This window comes from Lutra lutra, chromosome 11, assembly GCF_902655055.1.
Source record: "Lutra lutra chromosome 11, mLutLut1.2, whole genome shotgun sequence".
NCBI lineage: Eukaryota > Metazoa > Chordata > Mammalia > Carnivora > Mustelidae > Lutra > Lutra lutra.
The window spans coordinates 28,988,729-29,002,484 of record NC_062288.1 but is presented as its reverse complement, the minus strand read 5'-3'; the positions used below and the strand labels follow the sequence as shown (position 1 = coordinate 29,002,484).

Sequence of the window (13,756 nt, the reverse complement as noted above, 5' to 3'; positions counted from 1 at the left end):
CATCCGCGGTATGCAGAAATACCTACAAGAGGATTTTTTTAACAATTGGCCTCAACCACATTTTTTTTAAAAAATGTCCAATTGCAGAATGTCAATTTCCCTGACAGTGTAAATCTCCTTAAAGCAATTTAATTCAGATTAAAAAGATAACTGTGGCTTATATAGCAGAATGAGGGATCTGTTTCAAATCCGTCACATTAACACTATCAATAACCCATGATGACCCATGATTGAGTAGTTTTAATTAAGTTCAGTTGGAGTATTGGGGGGAAAGGTGCTTCATTTAATCCTTCATTAATAGTTAAAGTGAATATTGTAAAGATCTCCATAACTTTTGTAGCTTGAACATCTTTCTTTTTTATTGAATTTATTGTTTTTCTTTCTATAGAGTAGTACCATTTGGGGAACTCTGATTCCCAGGAGCTTTAATGCTACCCCACTTCCAGCACTATAAAACAGAGGCCTGCTGTTTTAATCACGCCTCTCTCTCTCTCAATGTTGTTTGCGCCCTGGTACAACCCATCTGCCTTGAATCTAGTGCTCCACTGGGGCTGCACACATCTGCCAGCCAGACTACCTTCGTACACAATTACTCAATCCACCGTAAGGCTCTTTAATAGGAAACAAGTGTGACAACGGCAAGCCTCTTTTTTTTTTTTTTTTCTCCTCCTCCCTCTTAAACCACAGAGTCAAATAGCTCTAATAGAGATGAAGCTTGATAGATCCGCCCAGGTGTAGGTGAAATGGTAGAGCCTCAAGGGTAATAGATGCTGTGCTCTCATGCTGAAGTTTAGCACTTTGTCCTGACCGGCTCTCTAGCAGCAGGGCGATGGGCTGCTCCTTGTACAGTTAACAAAGTCAACACACTTCTTGACGTTCACATTGATGCCTAATCCGGAGGGCAACCTGGAGCTACGTAAGAACCGCAGAACAGCCTTCTGACTTCAACGTGTGGACAAAGGACAGCAAATGCGGTAAGTGGAAAATTTCTTCTTCCTTCTTTACTTGGGAATTAATTAGGGATGTTTACTCTCAGGGAATCCTCTAAAGGCTGCAAAAGTGAACTAGCAAAAAGCCTGTGTTCATAACCCTGTGGATTTCCTCCGGTTTCGTTTTGCACAGTGCCTTGGCACTGTCACTGGAGCTTAAATACTCTGCAAGTGACTTCCTCATTCAGAAGGTCTTGGATCTAAAATGTGGTGCTAATAATATTGCTAATTCAATCCTGCAGCCTGGCACATTATTGACGATTTCTGAGTGAAGTGTCCTTTCTTGTTGTCAGAAATGATGGTAGCAAGTGTTTGGTCACAGTTCTGAGAATTAGAAAAATACGTAAGCACATACTTTTCCTGAAAATAGACTTCAATTTTTATGCATAACTGTATCGTATCACCATTCGTTAATGTGCGGAATTTGCTTGCCATTTTTGCTTAACAGATCCATTCTACAGCGCAATCTCTTACCAAAGAAAGGATGCTGAAAACTAAAAGCCGTATTAAGTTGTAGCAGTAATGACAATGATAATGAATTTTTAAACAAACAAAAGAAAACAAAAGGTCATTTGTTTAATAACATAGGAAAAGATATTAAAGCCAGATGTAGGAAATCTCAACTTTGACTTTTTGGTCTTTCATGCTTGGTTTAAAGCAGCCTTCACTTTGCGTTTACTTTGCATTTACAACTTTAGATTCACCATTAAACTATATTTGAACTTCAAGTTCAGATTTGATCTAAATACAGCCCTGTTCCTTGAGCCTCCTACTCTGATTTTTACTTGGCTATGGGGAATCTTTTTACTACTACACCATATATCCTGAATTGTGTTAACAAGCTAACTGTGGTGGACTTTTTCAGGTGGAATGTCAGCCAATGTGAAAGAATGTGTTTGCTGTTCAAATGTATGATGTTCCATGTAAGAAATAAACACATGGGACATAATGCCCTGACAAAGAATCCAGTTATGGGTTCCTAAATTCAGTCCATCAGATAGTGCCAAAGGATAATCATCTTATAAAGGATGTGGTTAAAAATTGCCAGCACATCATAATATCTGTTTATATTCATTTGAGGATTTTTTTTAATTTAGGCATTTTTTTAATTAGTCTGGAAGGTTCTTTTATCTCAAAAGACAATGCACATATATAGGGTACATAGACAGGTGAAAGTAGATAAAACACTGTTGCATTGTTTAAATAATTCCCTACTGGCCGATGTTTTGTTTTTGTTTTCTAACTATTATAGATGGACATCACTGAAATTGATGGGTTAAAAGCCATGACGGTAGAATCCTGATGACTCCTTTGTGTATATTCAGAAATGATTTAGCTTGGATAAAGTTGCTGCTATGAGAGGTTTAATTAATTACCGCTGGTTAAATATATTTCTTTAAGAATTGCATTTGACATTACTGATGGTGAAGTAAATGCAGTTTAAAAGTCATTCTTCATGAAATACTTTAACCGACAATTGTTGGCATTGAATAGCGGTCAATGTCTACCCCCTACAGGGAGAGAATCTAATTTCACTATGCCTTCCCCAGTACATGAATACCACGGAGTACAGTTCACACATATGAATGCTGTAACCCTGTCAATGACTCCAGCAAGTGCCCCTTAATGAAAAGGTCAGGTCTGTGATTAATAGGAAGTCTTTTTCAAAGGCTGGACTTCACTTCAGCACTGCCATTAGATTTGTTTCTTCTTGATTTACTTCACTTGCCTTTCAAAATATAATAAAAATCAAGTGGTGCTATGCTGTACTTTTTAAATACTTCGTGGTTAATTTTATGTGATGATAGCATATTGGTTAGTATATTTGGTTCAGTAAAAAAATAAGTGAAAAAAATCGTTCAAGCCAATTATTGAGGGCACAGGATGATGAATGAGAGTATTACACTTTATCCAAAATGTTTAGGATAAATGTAGCCTTTGCTTAAATTTCAGTTAACTTAATAAACTTTAAGAGGCACTGTGGGGGTAGAGATGGAGTGACAGAGGAAGGGTTTGATATTTTGTATAAGATTTATTATGCTTAAATGGTAGCTATATGCCAGCAAGTAAATATACACAAGTAACTCATGCAAATAATGATTTTTCACTAATGGTGAATTTCATTTAAGGTTATATTGCTAAGTGGAGATAAAGACAGTAATTATATCTAGTGATATCCTCAAAGAAGCAATTTAGTCATCTATAATTATAATATAATAGTGGTTTTATTATAAACATCCCAGTTAAAACTTATGCTGGAAGCATTAAGGTTAAGTCCAACTTAAAACTTAAAAAAAAAACACTTTTCAACTGGAATTATATTTTGCTAATAAATATCATGTTGAAATTTAAGTAACTTACAAATTACATGGTCCTTAAATAAATTCTTTTGTCTTTTCATTCATCTAAGTGTCCTATTTCTCTGTGGCTTTATCTATATATGTTTTCAAATAAGATTGCAATAGGAATGAATAATACAAATAATGTAACTAAATATAAAATATATGTGCTGTATTTATCCATGCAAATTCTCATGTGCTTGGAGGAAATTCTTTTAGAAATCACAGCATATATCGACTTATTTTAAGGGATACTCTCTCTTAAATAATTTATAATTTTTAAACTTGAATCAACATTTATAGGATTTAATAACTATTTTCACTTATAGCAAAGAAACTATGTTATATGTCAAGTTAGCAAGTATGGATACAAATACAGTTGAATTTGAATGGCCACTCAAGGAGGAAACAGTGTAGTCAACTATACAGTGGGCACAGTGTATCCCAGAGGTGCTCTCTCCTTGTCAGTGCCCAACAGCTATGTTTTCCAAGTACTCTTCTATTCAGGGTTCAATTTTTGGTCTGAATTGGAAGCAAACTACTTCCAGGTAGGGTGCTAATGAGTAACATTGGTTGGGCTCTTGCAAGGAACCAAACTACTCTGAGCATTTTGTACCCATGATTTATTTAGTCCTCAGAGCCCAGTGAAGTAGGTACTGTTTCTATTCCCATTTATAAATGTACAAACAGCGTGGTTGAGGAACTTGACCAGTGTTGCATAGTTAATAAGTAGTGAAACTTGGATTCAAATTAACTTGGCCTAAAAACAGATAAATCTTCCAAACACTGGAAGTACTGCTTCCCTAACAGTTGACTTCACTATCAGTGCAAAGTTGATTTTATTTCTATCACCTTACAAGAACTACTTGAATTCTGAAAGAGATTCCTAAGTAGAAATAGATAGAACACCCAGTCAAACAAAGCATAGATACTTAAATGCCAGTGACTATGAGCACACTTCAAGTTATATCATCATGCAGTATATAGAGCCCCTACTACTTTTCAGAAGCTTTACTACTGGTACAGAAGGAGTTACAGTTATATTGCAGACATTTGGAGAACTGGTCCTTCTACCCTCACTCAGTTGCTAATTCTCATTCCTATTAAGTCTCTGAGAAGAGTTTATCATCTGAGGGTATTTCTAACCAATCCAGTGTTGAAGTTAACAGGGGTGACTATAATCGCGATGGCTTCTCAATGAGTGTCACCTCCACACATTCCCACCACTAAGGCAGTGAAGAAAATGAGCTGTCAGTTATTCTCTCTGAAAGATTTTCAGGCCTCAGTTATTCAGTAGGACCATCTGGATTTTTTAAATAGAATGCTAATTGAATTTTCCCTTTGTCTGTGGATGTTTTTGTCTTGTAGGCATAGCCTGGAAAACACCTACTTGAAATATTGCATTTCAAATACAGATTTTCCTAGAAGTTGTTATCTGTAGTATGTCTAACTGCCAGAACACTTTCTCCCCAAGACAGGCATTTATCCATATAATTGAGAATGTTCTTTGTAGAGAAGTCAAAAACAAATTATTTATGATAAAAAAAAAATCTTCAATTTCCTAATAGAACTTCTGTCATGATGGGCTTGTGTATCCTATCCTAGACAAAGACAGAATATTCAGTTTAAAGGGAGTTTTTTTTTTTAATTTCTAAAAGCATATCATCATTGTTAAGCCAAGATATCCAGTTGCTTTTATACAAATAAGCAGGTTTATGCATGGCAAATGTAATGAACATGTGGAAACTACTTCAAATTTTCAGCAGGGTTGTGGGTAAATGTAAATGTTACTTTAATTCTCATATAACCTTTAGTGTTGATAAAAGATACCTAATGAAGATATTTAAATGTGTTTGGCATTTATAAAACCAGAGACTGTTTTTATACCAAAGAAGACAGAGAAGAAAACAAGTAATTTTTTTCAAACTAATCTCAAGATGCTGCAAGAGTTAATCTATAGTGACAGGATCTGAAAGCTCTAACTACCTTGAGGATTGATGATTACTTAAAAAACTTTGGTGAAAGACTTCCTCTATCACTACCATTACTCAAAGAGATCAACAGCCTAGCTTCTTCAAGTTAATCTTATCCTCGTAAATCCTTTTTGAATTATCCAGAAAATACTTCATTTTCATTTGTAGGTTCATTTTCAGTGGGAGAGTCTCCTCATCCCCTCCCCCTCCCTTTTTCACCTGATTCATTCCAAGCCTTCCACCAGGGCCGCAGTCTACAGTTAATTCTGATGTTGGCTCGTACCGGCTTCCTTACTACTGGCTCATGTTCCAGGGAAATATTGAGAACACTGTAGGCTTAGCTATTGTGCTGATGGACAGTTCCATACATTTTTGGTGGTCAGAACTTCCACAGTTTCATACACCCGGAAGCCCAAACCAGCAGTCAACCACAACTCAACTCACGGTCCTTCCTTTGTATGGAGGGCTCTCGGTCCCAAGTTCCCTACACAAATCAGACTTCTAGCTACCTTGGGTATATTTCTACAACCAATATCCAAAAGCTCTTCTTTTTTATCCTTGCTTAATATTAAGTATTCTCTTCATTTTAGGCTTATTGACACCTACGGTGTATTTTGAGCACTATATGAATTTTTAATTTTGTAGTGAAGTACCCTTTATCATTGCTCTGTGTTCAGCGTTAAAGTTGCAGGTGCCACAAATTCAAGGTTTCAGAGAGGCATCTAATTAGCAGTCAACTTCATTTTGTTTTATTCCTTAATATTAGCACATTCAAATTTGGATGAAAAGCAGAGAAGGATGATCAGTGTTCTATTTTTGTACTTGCATTAAAAGTTTCAGGTTTTGACCTTGTTTTTGTTTTTTTTTTAAGATTTTATTTATTTATTTGACAGAGAGAGAGAGAGAGATCACAAGTAGGCAGAGAGGCAGGAGAGCAGAGCTGAGCAGAAAGCCCGATGCAGGGCTCAGTCCCAGGACCCTGAGACCATGACCTGAGCTGAAGGCAGAGGCTTAACCCACTGAGCCACCCAGGCACCCCTTGACCTTGTTTTGGGCCAGATGTGCTGATAAGCATGAATTCCACATGCTACATAATCATTTTCCTCATAATTGTATTTTTGTTTACTCTATAATTTATTTTCCCTAGAGAAACCATATACTATCAATTATGCACATACCTGTTAGCATTTATGCTTATATTTGACTGAATTACAAATCTAAAATTCTCCATAAGTAGAGCACTGAACATGAGGTAAAACACTGAGGTTCAGTCCTCTTTTGACAATTATTAGCTCATTTTCATAATGTACTCTTATTTTTTTTCACTTCTAAAATAATATTAGAAGCATTTTACATGATCAGCTTTGTGACCAAATATTTAATTTATGGAAGATGAAAATTTGAGCAAGAGTAGCTTATGTTCAAGCCTTTTCATTTCCTTTAAAATACAAAATCAAATGTATGTGGGTGAATATACAGAAGAAACGTGAAGTAACTACTGTATGTCCTGAGGTTACTTGATCTTATTTAATCTTCATATTGATAGGCAAAAGAAATTTGTCATTTCCATTTGATAGGTGAACAGTGTGTTTTACTTTCTCAGTTTTATGAATAACATTAAACTAAAAAATATTTTCAAGTGATATATTCAATATGATATTTGAAAGCAGCAAATGTGCACAAGCATGCCAAGATGCTCAATATACAGTGTAGGTTGGGACAGAAACTGTTTTTTTTTTTTTTTTTAATTAACTTACAATGTATTATTGGTTTCAGAGGTAGAGGTCAGTGATTCTTCAGTCTGTATAACACCCAGTGATCATTACATCACATGCCCTCCTTGATGCCCATCACCCAGTTATTCCATCCTCCCGCCCCTCCTGCAACCCTCAGTTTGTTTCCTATGATTGAGAGTCTCCTACATTTTGTCTCCCTTCTGATTTCATCTTTTCTTGTCTTCCCCTATGGTCCTGTGTTTTGAGAAACTGCTTTTATTTATTACAGTTCCAGTCCATTGGTCTGCAATTTAGAGACTCAAACTATTTCAATACATTATGAACTTTAGAGATGCACATATACACTGTATATATAGTAAGAGTCATACCTGATAATCATCTTGGTATTGCCATCATATTTTGATTCAAGAAAATATAAGAAATGAGTATGATATCGATGCCACATCTTTTAAGAAGGCATTTTACTTTGGTACCTTTAGGAGAATACAAATGTTATAGATGATTTTATCATGTAGAAAATGATGTATATTGGGGGTGCCTGGGTGGCTCAGTGGGTTAAAGCCTCTGCCTTCTGCTCAGATCATGATCTGAGGGTCCTGGGATCGAGCCCCGCATTGGGCTCTCTGCTCAGCAGGGAGCCTGCTTCCTCCTCTCTCTCTGCCTGCCTTTCTGCCTACTTGTGATCTTTGTCTGTCAAATAAATAAATAAAAACTTAAAAAAAAAAGAAAGAAAGATCAAACTGTCATGACAAAGGAGCAAGTGTGTTTTAGTTCTCTATCCACAGGCAGTTAACATAAAGTTTGAGAAGATTTATTTGGAGGGCTGGCGTGGCGTGTTTCCATTCTGTCTACAAAATTGGACTGTACTTGCATATAGTTGTACTTATTGCCCAGAGAGCTGCTGTCATTTGTTGCTTTGACATTTTAAGCATACCTGCCCCTCTGTGAGCTTTATAAACTATATATACCTACAGATCTACATTCTGAAGGGCTGAAAAAGATCTAGATCCATTAATTAAAATTCCCCAGGGAATTTTGTATCCTTTATATGAGATTAGACTAAGGAAGGTTAAGACTGTGTTTTCTAGGACTAAAGCTCAGAATTGATTATGTTAACTGCTTAAATGAATAAGACTTCCCATAAGATAAGCCTGGAATTGCTTCCAAAGCTCAGGATACTAGTTCCAGAAGACCACCTTTGACATGGTAACAGGCTAATAAGACCCATCCATGGGATATCAGATTTGGCTACAGCAATAATGTTATATGTCAGCATGTCTTCGGGGAAGAAAGTAAAGGTGGCAGGAACTCTGGCTTTTCTGGAGGGAAGCAGTGTCGTGGGCAGATGATACTTTGGGAGTTCCTACAACTGTGACCACCCAAGTTTAAGGATTGACTCGAGCTATTTTTTCAGAAAGTTCTAAGGGCTGAGCAGGTTGAAAGCATTTTGAGTGCATTTACTGTTGTGGTTGCCAATTCTAACTACTGGATTTTTGAAAAGCAATGCTAAGGATTTATAATAGTGATAATTAAATAGGTGAACACTATCAAACTATATGCAATTCAGGTTGAATCTACTAGTTTAGTGTCTAGGAATAGGTATCAACTATACAATAATCATACAATATATGTGCATTTATATACATAGTCTTATAATGTATAGATTAAAATGTCAAAGATTGTACTTACATAAGGTCAAAATTAGTTGTATGACCATGGACAGGTCATTTATTAACATTGCCTCAATATTTTTACCTGAGAACTTTTAAATAGATAATGTATATAGTTTCTTTTATTTCTAATTTAAAATATGGATATGCATATTATTTCATTTGTGATAATATTAATGAACAGCAGTACCTAAAACAGAATTTAAAAATAAACTTTGGGTAAGATAACAGTGATGTATCATTCTTATGAAGGTGTGTGCTAATATTTTAAAGAATTTTATTTTTTATGATACATTTAAATGACTAAAAGTCAATCTTGACTGAATTAATAAACTCTTGAGTAATTAAATATCCTCAAGTTATTTGAATATTAAAAAATGAGGACATTGATTCTTTTAGTTAATTTTGCTGGCTTCTGTTAAGTGCTTATCCTGAAATAAAGAATTAAAAAGCATTTCTTGCACTTTAAATAGATAATAATTTACCTTTTTTCTAATCTAGATAATTTTTTATTCTGTCAAACTATAGACACCATAATGAAATAGAGATGGTGCAATGTAATTAGCTGAAAATAGTGAACTTAATTTATCTTAAATTATGTGTAATAATAGAAAAATATGAAACCATATTAAGAATGGTATTACTTAAAGAACTAGAAAAACATATTTCAATTACTTCATATTCTGTCTTGAAATTAGAGCTATGAATCTTTGGAAAATTTGCCAGAGATATATGAAGTTTCTATTAGATTTTTTTTGTAGCTGTTATACACAGTGTTTCTTATTTAATAGATAATGAGTTTTAACATCAGCTGTAGCTGGCTCTCTTAATTTGGATGAACAATACACTTAAAGCATTTTTAAAAATTTATTTCTTTTAACAAAGACATGTCAAAGTGATAAGATCTTTGAAATAATGTGTATGGTTTAGATTTCATCCCAACCTGTGCTGCAAAAGCCATTAATAATTAAGACATATGCAAAAGAAGGTAGAGGTAATGAGTTTTTGAAAGACCGGTAGATCACTGTGGATTTAGACTGACTCCTAGCATGTTTTCATTGACTGAACCCCACAGTGAAAGGGCACACCTTTCTCTACTTAGAAGCCTAAAGAACTAGGAAATGAGAGAACAGGACTGATCTTTAGCAAATTTTGAGTGTTACAAACTTTATCTTTGACACTCTTCCATTCTCTTCACAACTTTTTCAATTCAGGGAGCCATTTCTCTTTCCTTCTCTCAGCAGTTGAGTCACCCTCATGCTCGGAGTCATCATCCTGACTTCCGATTACCCCCAAACTTGAATTTCTGCCAACAGTGGCAGTGTTGTCAGTTCAGAAAGCTCCATGCTCTTAAATAGTCTTTATTCTTTGGCACTGTCACCCTCTTCCCCAGTAATTCCTAAATCAAAACACTCATTCTTTGGGTGTAGTAATTACTGCTAGTTCCTGGACGGGAAGCCAATTCAGCAAAGACACAGCATTTGAAAAGTACAGTTTGATGGGTATCTTTTAATTATTAAAGTTTAACCCTTTGGGGGGTGTTTATATTTTAGTAAGGGCAATCTTTTGATTCAAAAGGTATTTCTAATGTCATAAGCTTCCAAAAAAAAAAAAAAATTAAAGAGTTGAGTTTCAGGCCAAGGGCTGAGCTCGCTTCCTTTCCACCTCTGAGCTGAGATCTGTCTGTGGCTAGCTCTGACCCAGGAAGCTGCTCCCCAGCCACCAGTCTCAGTCAGGAGATGAGGATCTATTACAACTCAGTGTCAATTTCTGCTGTCCAGTCACTTTTGCCTGTTTTATTCTCGTGCACGAAATATTTTGAAACCAGCCACTGGAAGAAACTTACTGAATGAAAATAATCTTTAAGAGAAGTTTTGAAATTTACTTTTAATGATTATGTGTTACAAGTCCATTTTTCACCTTCTGGTACCGTTCCAGGTGTTCCTCCTTAGCCCCTAACTCCCACATATTCCATCCCTAGCATACCTTCCTTCTGAAATCAGTCGGAAATTCAGAGGGAGTGGAAAAAGGAAAAACAGAAATACAAAAAGCCCTGCCTGAATGTTGCTAATTGAAGCAAAGTGAAGCCGCTCCATGTATGAAGTATTGTTCCCAGTGGCTGCTGGAGAGATGAACATTAATCTTGTTTTAGTAAATTTCATTTATATAATTAATCATGTTGTCATTGGGGGTTAGTGATGCCGTTTGCCTTGGATAACTGCCGGATACCTCGGACCCTGACACTAGCCTAAACTTTCCTGACTTGCCTAATCTAAGTAAGTTTACACTGAACTCAAAGTTAGTGTGCTAATGTCATTTTGCTCTAGCTGTTTTTGTTGTTATCATTGTCCTTGTTTTAAATTGACCTTGAGATTTTACATGTGAAAAAGAAGAACAATTGAATATTCCTAACCCTTAAACTTCGCAATATGATTGATAAACTGTGGGTGTAGTTTTAGTGCTTAAACTACAGCAGAACATTATGGATAGCACACAGTGTCGTTGGCATGGGTTCACACTGCTTGAGGTTGTACACTTTTTTAAAGAATGACATATAGCTCTTTGAAAACCATTAATTTTATGGCGTCATTTAAATATCCTTCCCTAGTCTGAAATCTTGAGTGATGCAGAATCTTTTCCTGCTCTGAATTCTGTAACCTGTATTACCTGTGTCATTTATTTGATAGTTGCCTGTCCTGGGGCTCTTTTCCCTGCTAGAGGCTAAGGTTCTTGGACACAGAGACCAGGTCTTCCACTGTCTGTGTGCCACACAGCTGTGACAAAGTAGATGTTCAGAAAATACTTTTTGATTGAGAATTGACAATCCCACCTGTATATGCAGATTCAGGGGTCTTTAACTTCTGCCTCTGTGCCCCATTTGCTATTTAATTGGCTATTAGCTGGAGCTGATTGATAGACATGAACACTTTTTTTTTTTTTAAGAGAATTGGCAGCTATGTAAATATAGCACTTAACCTTAAGCACTGAGCCATTAACCTTAATCACTGTCCATTAACCTTAAAGCACCCCAGGTTTCTCCCCTTACAGTCCCCCAAAGCAGACCCTAGGAATGCATTCTTCACCATGAAAAAGAATCTTAGTGGAATGTTTTTATAAAAAAAAAAAATGTATTTTGGAAGGGAACATTTGATTCTATTTTTTTAGGTAGATACTAATTAATTTTCCAGGTGTTCAAAGGAAGATGCAAAATTGGAAAAATTATTTTGAAGAGCATGTTAGGATATATTTGGTAAGGAAAAAACTGAACAATGCTTTTTTAAAGTACAACTTATAAGGCTGATAATCACGAGTCTATCACATAACACTTTCTAATTAAACCTGTAAATATATGAAAAATAAGCTTTTCTTAGCTGCTACTAGTCATATTTAATATTAACTCCAGACATGCAGGAAGAACCGCTTATTTTTAAGAACAGTGACTTCCTGAAGTATTTTCTGTCCAATATTGGAAAATCACAAAGAGAAGGATAAAAGAAATGTCCTCTTTAAACACAACACTTTTTAGACTTACTCTTTAAGTATCCTCCCCCATAGATATAACCCGTTTTATTTAAATAATAACACTTAGTTTCATAATCCATTGTAGTCTACAAAATCTATATTTTCTATTTGGGGGTTTCACCAAAACTATATAGCAATTAATATTAATGGAAAGATACAAAATGTCAACTGTTAGTTAATGCATTCCAATTTCTTGTGTGTGTTTTATCTTCTAGTCTTTTTTTTTTTTTTTTACCAAGGTCTGCATTCACAACCTAGAGTTGGAGTAAAATGATGTTACAAAGTTGCAAAAGGTTTTGTGTGTAAGTTTATATGCAATTATGTTTTACAACCTCAGTCTTTGGGGGGAGAGCAGTAAGTCAATGAAGTTCCCATTGTATTTAAAACATAATACTTTTTAGGGTGAGGTGAAAAAGAATGTGGGAAAATGGCTGGCGTTGGGGAGGCAGAAGGAGCACCTTTCTGTAATCAGGAAAGCAACTTGATACTAATGGACTGATTATTTTTAGATTTGCCAAAGTGCTCCGTTTTGTTCCAAATCCCAGAAGGAACTGACACTAGAAGGTGTGAGCAACTGAGGGCAGGGGAGGGTCTCCCTTACAACTGCATTTCAAGGTATATTTTAACAAATGTGAAATCTCGGTGGAAAAACAAACCAGTGTAACATGATGACTTCAACTCCAGAAAGATGTTAGCTCAATGCTGGCTGGTTAGCTGTTCCCTTGAAATTTTCAGTTACCTGACTGCGGAAGAAGGTGATAATGAGAGGGGGACTTGACAAAAGAGAGTTTGGACAGAACAAGCTCCACAAAGGCATCAAATCCAATACTGAGCCTTTGTTTGGAGAATTAATCAATAGCTTTCACAGCAATTACTCTCCATATGCTTAGTTGACTCTCTAAGCACTTCTGTCATTCCTTCATTCGTGGCCCCAAGGATGCTCTTGAAGGTACCAGGATACTAAGACCATACTAATTATGGTCTTTTTCACTTTTTATTTAGTGATCCCATATCCTCACATCACTATATATACAGATAAATAGTTTAAACATGACCATATACACTGACATTCTTTTCACACAAGGTGAGGAAAAATAAAGATAGACTTAACTCAGAATTTGAGCAAATAAATAGAAATAAATTTCTGTCATTCATCTTTGTAGAATGTCTTCTGCAATACATACATTTATTCATTTGAGTAATTTTTCTTAAGGAACTATGTCACATCAAGAATACTTTAGGTCATTGCTGCTAGTGAAACAGTGATGTAAACATAAAAAGGATGTATTTTGATTTATTATTTTCTTTTATTTTTTTTAAAGATTTTATTTATTTATTTGATAGAGAGAGATCACAAGTAGGCGAAGAGGCAGGGAGAGAGAGTGAGAGGGAAGCAGGCTCCCTGCTGAGCAGAGAACCCGATGTGGGACTCGATCCCAGGACCCTGGGATCATGACCTGAGCCGAAGGCAGCAGCTTAAGCCACTGAGCCACCCAGGCACCCCATATTATTTTCTTTTAAAAACAT

The 13,756-nt window shown here is 35.7% G+C and overlaps 1 protein-coding gene across 1 annotated transcript in view; it reads left to right on the top strand.

Moving 5' to 3' along the window:
* Nucleotides 1–696: 696 nt before the first annotated feature.
* The window catches only part of SEMA3A (semaphorin 3A), a 469,586-nt gene continuing 456,526 nt past the window's right edge, over nucleotides 697–13,756 (top strand). The window contains exon 1 of the mRNA XM_047695665.1: nucleotides 697–974. The gene's annotated coding sequence lies outside the window, so the exon portion shown is untranslated. The remainder of the gene's footprint in view (nucleotides 975–13,756) is intronic.